Below are 11,023 nucleotides of genomic sequence, written 5' to 3' on the forward strand. Positions count from 1 at the left end.
GTGTGCATCAGGTTTTATAATGGAGAAACTCAATGAGTGTGCACAGATGAGCCCGTGTTTTTACAATGAGACAGTCCCGGAGTGATATCATGCTCGAAGCCCTTGTACGTGGGACTTGTGCGAGTGAGGTCAGTGCCTGCGAGAGGGGGTTGGAGTGTCAGAGTGTGAAGATGGGCTCCAGATGGCTGGACGGTGGATTTATGGATGAACAGTGGCTTTGTCAAGAGAACGTGTGGGATGGGAGAGAAAGATGTGTGACCTCAGTGCTGCTGCTTCCAGTCTGTCTCTGTGTCACAAGGTTTGTCTCTTCTCTGCAAAACCGGGAGCGGGATAACAAAACACTTCTGGCATTGATTATGATTCTTGTGAGAAATAAATAGAGATGTTTTATTACCAGCATTGGAAATTCCTCAGATACTGCTGAATATGCCGTGTGCCGGGCATCTGCATGTGCACAAATCTATGAAAACGGAAATTTTCTTTCCCTGGAAATCGTTTCTTTTTCACACCAAAGCCGCAGATGATGAGTGTTGATGATGATCTCATAAAGCATTTAACAAGGTTATGACAATAATAGTAATCATCACTTCCATACAGGGTTAATAACATACAGCTGTAAAAAATATGTTTTATTTTCTTGGATCGTACAATGAAGTATTGGGGCCATGTTACAGAAATAAAAACCTGAGATTTCAAGAATAAAGTTGATATATTATGAAAATATTAATAATATCATGCAAGAATGTGATTTTCCCTTTTTAAAATGACACATAGTCTAAAATTATTACTTCATGCTCAAAATCAACATGACTCTAATCGTCCATATTGGATCGATCGATATGCAAAGTCCAGGTATTGGAATTAGTAGTCAGAAGGAAATGTGATATCAGAGCATCTCTAGATATAAAAGCTTTATATTCTATAACCTCACTGTAGTTTTTGGGTGTGAATTTGACGGTGTCACTGTGGCGCACCTCCCCTCCACAGTTCAGTGCACCTGTATCTAGTCTCCTTCTGCATTCCCTCCTGCAGGAGATGCTGTTTCTCTAACTGCAGGAACATCTCTGGAGATAAACCACTCTGCCCCCTTATCTTCAAAAGCTTTAACCAGCGGCTAATTGGTTTCTCACAAGCCTCAGTCATCACTTTCTGGGTTGTTGCATGTGGGTGGAGTGGGTTCGGTCCAGCCGGCCTGCCTGCCACTTCTAAAGCACAGCGGCTGCACGAAGAGGGAAAAAACGACGCCTTGATGGGATTAAGCTCTTCAAGATGTTCACAAGTTGGTGTAAAGCCGAGGGAAAGAAAGAGAGAGAGAGAGAGAGAGAGAGAGAGAGAGAGAGAGAGAGAGAGAGAGAGAGAGAAGGCCACTCTGGGCATTGCATTGTCACATCCTGTTGTTTGTCAGGGTGTGCGCTCTCCGACTCTCTGAAACTCACGCAAAGCACGCAAACACAAATCAACAGTGACTCTGTGTGTCTGGCAGCAGTAAACAAACTCCATCAGCGCCTCCAGACTCAGGAGCAGAAGAAAACGTGTTGGAATATTTGGAGGAGGATGCACTTGACAACTTTTGCAGGATCCAAAGAGAAAAAACCCTGTATGGGAAGTGGAAAGTGGAGAAGTTGTTGCTCAAATCGAATGGAAAATGACTTGCACCGGTTGCCAGATGTCATCTTAAACACATTAGTTACCTGCTCCGAAGGCATGAAACGTTTGGTGTCATATTATAATCATGTGGCAGGACTTTCACCTTTTTTTTTCTGGTCTCTAAGCAGCGAGTTAGAGTCCAAAACGAGAGCGGTTGGGTTGGTTAATGTTCGGCACGCGAAGCGAAGCCCTGCAAACCCTCTGACGCAGCCTTAGGCCCAATGTCCTGATTTGTGAGCTGCCAAAGATTTCTAAAATTGCATGTGTGTCATTTCGCTTAACAGAAGTTTATTCCCATGACAACCGGCTTCTTTGTACTTCTGTCTCTTGGTGTTGTTACAGGCCGTGAGGTAAAAGAACCTGTGCCCAGAGAAGCTGTGTACGGAGAGCTGGACGTACTGATGATGGGAGATAATGGTACATTGGTTGAGGGCCAATAATGTATATATGGACACCCGAGCTTCAGCTTGTTTCCTGCCTATCGTGAGGCCTCAAACTTACTTTGTTTATATATTAATTGGATTTAATACTTTTAATTGCTTTGAAACAATCATTTGCATAGTTCACTGTATAGTCAAATGAATTATATGTAAATATTCTTCTTCCTATAGTGAAAACATTTTGTTAACTTGAACTCTGTGTAACCTGCAGTAAATGACTCCGTCTCCACAAAGATAGACCATTGATTGATTAGATGACTTAGATGGATGGATAATTATCAGTCAAAAAATCAAGACTGATCCACCCGCCTATCATCATCATCATAATCATCATCATCATCATCATTAATCATCATCATTTCCTCGCATGCGGCATCTAGAATTCAAAGGCTTTCGGTTAGTGGCAGGAAACCGAAATCTTGCCAGTTTCAAATCAGGAAATATTTATAGTATGTTTGTAAAAGGCAGTTTACACTTGATGAGAACAATTTAGTGTCCAATACATTTTCAGAGTGATTGGACTTGTCTGCTTCGTGGACACCAGTCAATCAGTTTAGGTTTCATTCATCAAAATAATGACTTTGTCCTTTTAAATCCTCTGGCTGTATATCGCTCAGAAACATTCGAATAGAACGAAGCTGGTTCTTCTCCAGCGATTTAATTTCGTACTTCTGATAAGTTGCGGACGTGCAAGAGGTGGATTTTTAAAAAGTGTTCGGAATCAAACATATGAATCCAAGTCCCATATGAACCAAGCTGCAAAAACACACCGATCCTTCATTTTCCATAATGCAACTCAATAGTGTTGACTTAACAATCGGTTTTTCAAACTTGCGAAAGCTCAAAGACCAGTGGAAGAGATTATATAACAATTGAACTGGGTGGGTATTGATAAGAATAAAACCAGAGAGCACAATATATTGGAATGGATGTGTTGAGAAATGACACAGTGTTTTTACTGCAAGAGGCCGTTAATGCTCTGTGAGTCATCCTGCAGTGCATCTGTGGGTGTTTAGTGAGCATCATCACAGCACAGGCCGTAAAAAAAAACACATTCACATAACTTCAATTCAGTGTGAGAGTCTGATGTCCCTCTTCTTCTGTGATCTGTGGGTTTACTCTGTGAAACACGGCGAGTAAACACCACGCAGCAGGGGTTGTTGTAGCCGTGTGCGTGGCTGCCAGCTCCGAGTGGGGAATCCTGCCCAGTCATAAAACACTTCCTGCTCTCTCAAGTGGATTTGTGAAGTGCTTTGATAGAGCCACCAGAGGACAGATGATACGGAGAGGATGCTGCACGCTGCCTGTAGCTTGTAACCGAAAAAATAATCGATTGATGACTAATATCATTTCTACAGGACGAGGATCCGATTGTTGTAGTTCCAGGGACTCGGACAGTTTTTATGACCCTTTCTATCTAAAGACGGCGTGTCCACTTTTTTCCCTCTAAGCCATAATATCCTGGATGTGAACAATTCCATCTTGCGTCATTTGGAGCCAGACTTTCAAGGTTCAAGGCGTTTTTATTATCCCAGAGGGCCAAATAGTTGTACAGCCAGCAGGTAACCACATAAAAACAATAAATACATCAACAAATACATAAAAACAAGGCATTTAAAAGGTTGATGGCGGCCGGGATAAATGACTGCACAGGTAGTGATGGTGGAAGCTATCGATCACGCCTTATCATGACATCAAGTAACTATTTAAAACCAGAGTTGAGCCACTGGAACATACAGCATGACAGCATCGATCCAAAATGAGAGAAACCATCTTTGAATGAACTTATCTGACATCTGTTTTGACTGTTTAGTTTGGTCCATGTCCCATCTGCTAACATTGAGGAGGCAGGGTTTATGACCTGTGTTGCAGCAAGCCACCAGGGGGCCATTGAGAAGCTTTGGCTTCACTGTGTGTGCGCTGTTATATCGTCCATCCTTATACAAAGTCCAAATGCTTTGGACTTATGGGACATTTTCATCATTTGAAAGGATAAGATGGCTTCTCCTGAGTAGCAGAGGACTCAGGGAAGGACTCAGTGGGGGATTTTGTAACATCCAGTTAAGTTTCTGCACATTCCATTTCCTGTTTTATTTTGTTAATGATATCCTGTCGTTTCACTTCCTGGTTCACGACCACACACCTGGTACCTGATAAGTTTCCTGTTCCTGTTTTCCTGGAAGCTCTTCTCTGCAGCCGCCCCCCCCCATGTGAATGTGTTCGAGTGTTTTTTCTCGTGTTGCTTCCTCCTTTCTGACCTTTTATTGTGTTTATGGACTTTTGATATTTGTCTCATCTGGACTCTGTGACTGTCCAGATGCGACTGAATTGTGAGTAAAGACTAAAACCTTCGACCTTGGCTCCTGGGCTTTGTTCAGCCCACACAACACATAGCGAAACGTTTATTTCAAAGTAAACCTTGGTGCTTTGATCTCACCCTGTCATACACAAGCGTTGCAAACATGGCAGCAGAGAAGGTCATCCTTGAGGGAGGTGACGTGGGTTAAACATGTGTTGAATACTTTGTCAGAACACCCACATCACGTGAGGGAATTTCCAGAAAGTTAAAATCATACAAAAGGGTTTGTAGAAATCAGAAACACTTGAAATAAGTGATATTAACTATTATCAGCTTATTCTATTTAATAACTTCAACATGTCTTTCAACATCTTCAATTGATGCAAACACCAATAAAAGCAGCAGCTGCCTCATTTGTAGGGAACTTCAGGACCCAACGTGTGCGCTGCCTTTTAAATACGCTGGGGTTCATGTGCAGGTCACCGCTGATCAGGTGACATCTCTGACACACCCACCAAGCAAGAGTCAACCGAGTCTGTTGCACGTTATTCTGAGCAAATGTGTCGTTCAACCTGGAAAGATAAATGGTGCAAAACTATTTTGAGACTGAACGTTCCCCAGATCTCCTGATTTGTATCTAAGATTAACTCCGCCTGTGTCACAGATTCAAATTCATATTTGAACTTAATGCCACAAATTTAAGGTCTTGTGTGTTTGTATAAATTCTACACGTAGTTGACGTGAAATTTAAAAAAAAAGGAACCAAAAAACACCAAGTAGAAAAAGTAGAAACTGTCAATTGAATCACTTCCAGATGTCCGGGACATAAATAAGCTCAAACACGATCCCTTTCAAAATTGAAATGTTGCATAAAAATGTCCAAACACGACGAAGCCACTGTTTATCGCCAGTCAAAATATTTTCCACGACATCCTCCACATCTGTCCCCACCCGTGTCTGCCGCGCCCGGCTGCGCTGTTGAGAAGACGGGCAGATTAAAGGGCCCATTAGAGGCTCGATGACACCCTATCCCGTGCATCACTGGGGGAGCGCGGTGGACTTCCAGTAATCCTTGTCAACGATGTAAACAGTTTGGAGTATCACAGCGCCCCAAAAATGCAACAAAGGACAAAAGATGTCATTATACGTGTGGAGGAATTTCCCTCGTGGTCATTATTCGTGATACGAGCTGCAGTATCGGAGCACTCTGTAATTTCTTATGGGAGTTGGAAGCATGTTTCTCTTGTTATTATCTCCCAGGCTTTGGCAATGAGGCTCCGCGTGTATGGACTGTGTGTTCTCTCTCTTTTACTGCAAGTCACTGGTTCAGTCCTAATGAACAATAATGGCCGATCGCATAAGCATGTTGGAAGCACAACACTGGAGTTTAATATCTGCTCTCTGGGGGGGGGGGGGAACTATAAATCGGATCTTTATTTTCAAACAGTGGGTTTAAGATGGCTGCTTACAAGAACTTGGGGAGTCTTAATAATCACCGGCAAACAAACGTCTGCAGCACTCCATTAGAAATTATGATGTTGTAAAATAGTCTCCTGTAACAGTTAGAAAGCCAAAATAAAAAAGGCTAGAAATCCCTCAGCAAAACAAAAAAAACTCTCATTCATTTTTTTAAACTTGGCCATCTCATAAAAAAGCGTCTCACAGTCAGGAGTCTATGTACATCGGGCTTGGCAGACACTCGTGTGTGTGTATATGCAACATTTAAATCCAATTTCATTACATTTGACGGAAAATATGTCGAGGCTGTTTGTGGTATTGTGGTGTTTTGAGAGCTCGGCCTTTGTTTAGTATCTGTCATCTCTCCGCCTTGCATTGCGTGAGCTGGCAAACACGGCTGCGACGAGAGCTCATGTGCTGTTGTTCTCAGTTTGTTTTACAGAAATGCGCCACGGACTCAGACGTATCAGATAAGATCTGATTGTTTTACACTGAAGACGTCGTCTTGAATGAATGCAGAGGCCCCGGTTGGGAGCATCTGGTTATATCAAGGCCGATCCTTCAGACTTGACCCGGGTTCAACTCTCTAAGGTTGACGTGTTCACATTTTCCTCATTGGACTGTTGTTCACTGACAATATGCTGCAGACGAGCTCAGCTCAGCTCTGCCGAGACTGAGATCTGTCATCAGGCTCCGCAATAACTGAGAGCAGCTAGAAAAGCAACTCGTATAGTTTTATATCATTTCCATTCACTTGAAACAGTCACAGCGTAGACAAATAGACGATGTGGCGAATATAGTCGAGTCTTGTGAGTTGTGATATGATGAAAACGTCCTGAGCATTAATAGATGATTTCCATTTATTCTGGGTCAAAAAATGAAATTGTACTGTTGATTGTTTACGTTTGGTTCATTAAGCCCCTTCACAAGTTAAATAATACAAATATGTTAGCATACTACACAATAACTTTAAGCTAGCAAGTTAAAATAGGGGTAATGGGGCGAGGTAAAATAGGGGCGAGGTAAAATAGGACTCTGGTCATTTCAGTTAAAATCAGGTAACATTGCATATTACAAATGCATATTTGACTGTTACATATTTTTCTCGGTGCAAAGCTGACATTATTGTTCCATGAAGTCTGTCTTGTTTGAATCATAGACTTTTGCCTATATAAAGATGGATAACACATCTTAACTTCTTCCCACTAGAAATGAACCCATTTTATTCTGGATATGAACTCAGAATCTCACAGAATCACTTTTGTAGAGCTGCCATTGTGTCCCATCGTACAATCTATGGTTTGAACAGTAGTGTCCATTACATTGAAAATCTACATTCATTTCAACCCAGACGGGACAAAATCATTGCAGTCTGTTGCTTGATCCCAGAATTAGACGTGTGACACGTGAAACTTATCCAGTATTTAGTTTGAAAACAGCTGATTCTGAACTCAGATGACACATATCCCTGTTCTCTCAGACATGTAATATTATTAATACCAGTGTCAAAAATGTTGGTTTCCTCTGATGTATAATAACACATAATCCCTGAGCCCACATCATACGGTCAAATTACAGCGTAAGTGTCGTCCTCTTTGACCCCAAACAAGAGGTTACTGCTTGTCCCCTTCATATGAGGCCAGACTGAATTCCTGATGTGTGGCTCCACTCAAGTCCTGGAGCACCATGTGGATTTCTGGCTCTGAACCCGAATGGAGCAGAGAGGAAAAGAGAAACGGAGACAAGAACAAAAGAGAAAAAACGTTGGAGCAACTTGCTTTTCCTCGCCTGTGAGCCCGTCTTCATCGCTGAAACTATTGCGTAGAAAGTGTAAGCGTGGCCCAACAATTTGTCGCGCATGTGTGCGAGAGCGGAAAAGTAAGTCGGAGTGACAGGAAGCGAGAGGAACCGAGACAGAGGAGGATGGAGGGAGAAATTGTGCGAGAAGTGTGCTGGCAGAAGGGGGGGAGAGGGAGGAGGACACATTCGTATGCAAGGTTTAACTTTGGTACATTAGCATTCAGAGACGAGTCACTCTCCACGATGTGTTCAGTGCACTATAAATCAAACAGCATGTTTATAGTGTGGGAGTGCGGCGATGAAGGGGGTTATTGCCGATGCAAGGCACACAATGAGGCCACTCCGAGCGCTTCACATTTGATTTTGATTTTATGTGCTAAGGCGGCAGTTTGAGGCTGTTCTCGATGCTAATGGCGTCCAGGAGAACATCTTGATGAAATTGATCTGACTGATAATTGGCATCCGACAGACAATAAAAACTCTTTTTGCCAGGGACATCTTCCAGTGATTCATTGAATTCAGTTAACTCATTTTCCTTCTGAATGTTTTTGTGAGCAAACGCTTTTGTGGCACGGTCCCTCTGATATCATCTGTGGCTGCTCCTCACTAACGTCCACTTGTTTAATTCAGTGGGATCTTTCTGTTCTTCATGCACGGATTAGGGAAGGGACTGGATTGGTCCCAGTTTGTCCCACAAGCCATTGTAGCTTGTTGAAGTGGAATATTAATATAGAACATAAATACCAAACCGATTACGTCACTGGTTTCAAAGGTTGATTTAGATATTTATTAACATTATTAGCATTATTCCATTATGTCTGCCATAAGTATTTACTTTGATCTTTTTGATAAAAACCATGAAAACAATATCAAAGTAAGAACAAATATTTAAAAAAGAACATTACTCATACAACTGGTGTACTTTGAAGATTGTTAACCATCTTATTTCTTCAACTGGTAAAACACAAATTTCTTTTGTTCAATTAAAGTTGGCAATTTTGTTAAAACTTTAATTGATTTGTGTGCTACGAATTGAAGCATTTTTCTTATTTTTACTTTGTTATAACAAACTTTAGAATTTCCTTTCGGGCAATCAGGTGAATCAAGTCTGTTCATTCTCTTTTTAGCTGTTGTTTTGGTCTCCACCAACCCATGAAGAAAACATCGGGCTCTTCAGCTGCTAAGTGCTACGTTGTGTTCACCAGCTAGTTGCTAAATGTTTGGTCCTGAGAAGGGAGTGCACAGTGGGGTTTTGAAAGTTTTTCCATTGTAAATAGCAGCAAGCTGACGCCCAAAATAATAATATGGGAGCAGTGAGAGTGAATGAAAAGAGTGAAGTTGACAGTCAGAAACCAAAACAGTGAGCTCAAAGATGCTATAAACACTTCCACTTAAGCTTTGTCCCAATTCAGGAGCCACATCCTTCAGAGGCCTTGGTCCAGGAGAAACTAAAGAAGGGATCAGACTGCGAAGGCCTTACTGAAATGAGAAGGACAGAGGATTTCCTATTTGCGTCACCAGGTTCACCTCTTCTTACCACTGTATTGTTAGCAGCTTTGAGCCTCTGCACTTACACTTACTTATCATGACCTGCGGGTAAAAATCTGGAGAACTGGCTACGGAGTTTGTGTTTGCACATCGAATTCTCCTGGATTTCTAAGGACTTTATACCAGGAGGACCGGCGCAGTAAGTCAGCAGAAGCTGCAGAGGTCTCACTCGGACATTTGCGTTCACACATGCACCTCCTCCTGAGAAAATACAGAGGAACTGCAGAGTTCAGTGCATGTCTGGAAGCAGCTTTACTTAGTTCATCCACCGAAATAGCTAGCTTGTTAGCCAGTAATCCTGGGATAGATTAGCCCGATGAGGATTCAATGATGGATTCATTTGTCTGCCAAGTTTGAAGAAGACTTCAAAATGGGATGGCCTAGTTGAGCCAATTGGTTCTCAAACACAACCTCCGAAAGGATGTGGCCCCTGAATTCATTAATTTTGTTTCATAGGCCTCTTCTCAGGCCCTTGTGGGTGTCATGACTGGGATTAATTCACAACTCCTCACTCTTCACCTTAATAATTGTTATTGGTAGATTATTGAATTGTAATTCCTGGCATAACTCAGCCCATTGCCACACTGCACTTTACCAACATGTGCGTTTGTTACTTTTAAAAGTAGAAACGTCTGCTGTGACAAAGGCCTTGTAAAAAAAGCTGTTTTATTTTTTCTTGGTGGTATTTTTAGTAACATGTTAAAGAGTATTGCATATTACGAGTATTTATGATAATGTGTCCTTATTTCCTCCCTCTGGTTGCTCGTTCAAACATCTGCCAAGCTGCAGCGGAGCCAACAGACTCACGACGTCTAACTCGATCACATGACGTGACATCAAAAAATACACAATTCCATAACATCAACAAGACTCTTGTTCACATTAAGCCCTCCTCTAGCGTGTACACTCACCAGAGGAGTCGAGGCTGGGGCAAAGGAGCCGACGTTTAGAGGATCCCTCGACTCCGCTCCCCTCTTCCATCTTCTGCTGAACACATTAACTCGGATCAGCTGTGCTTCTCATCAGCGGCACTCAGACTGAGGACCAAATGTTACACATCAAAAAAAACGGCCGGGACGGATGTATAAACACACGCCCTTGTAAACAGCCGTGCTGGTTTATGTGCATGTGAGCAGCATCCCGACACACACATGCTACACACACTCTCATACTTTCACACACAGCTACAGCCCTGGGATTCACAGGCAGCGTAGGTATACAAGGACAGGGCTCAGGGAGCTGTGTGTTCATTCAAATGATTGTGCGTCCTCCGTCTGAATACATCTGTGGGGTTTAGGTGGGAAATATGCTGGCAAAGTGTAAGCTGTCCGTTGGGCCTCGTTAAAAATGAACATTTACCAGGTTTATGGTAACGGTTGCTGCTGCAGATTGTAGTTTGCAGTTTCACAGATAATCATAGTTGAATTTATGTGTATAACTTTGAATATTACTACTTTTTGACCATCTCTCGGTTTTATTTAACTTATTTATAGAAAAGGACAGACGCTTGACGTTGAGTCATCAAATCGACCTCCAAACATATCATCATTTCTGGCTGCATTGAGTATCTGAGAGATATTCTCGAGCAGACTGGAGGACAGGCAGATTTTTGCTCTGCAGAGAGTTCGTCATCTGAATGTCCTTGGGCCAAAGGCTGTAATTTTTGCAGCTTTTAAAAGTCACAGGAGGATCCTGTACAAGTCCACACAGCTCTGGTGGAACCTGCCAGTTGCCAGAAGTGTGGGAAACGAAGGTTGGCTATGACAGAAGTTTCAGCGATTGTCTCTGGAGTGGAGACGCTGATTGAACCGTGGAAAGACCTTGCTGCGGG

This window comes from Hippoglossus stenolepis, chromosome 5, assembly GCF_022539355.2.
Source record: "Hippoglossus stenolepis isolate QCI-W04-F060 chromosome 5, HSTE1.2, whole genome shotgun sequence".
Taxonomy (NCBI): domain Eukaryota; kingdom Metazoa; phylum Chordata; class Actinopteri; order Pleuronectiformes; family Pleuronectidae; genus Hippoglossus; species Hippoglossus stenolepis.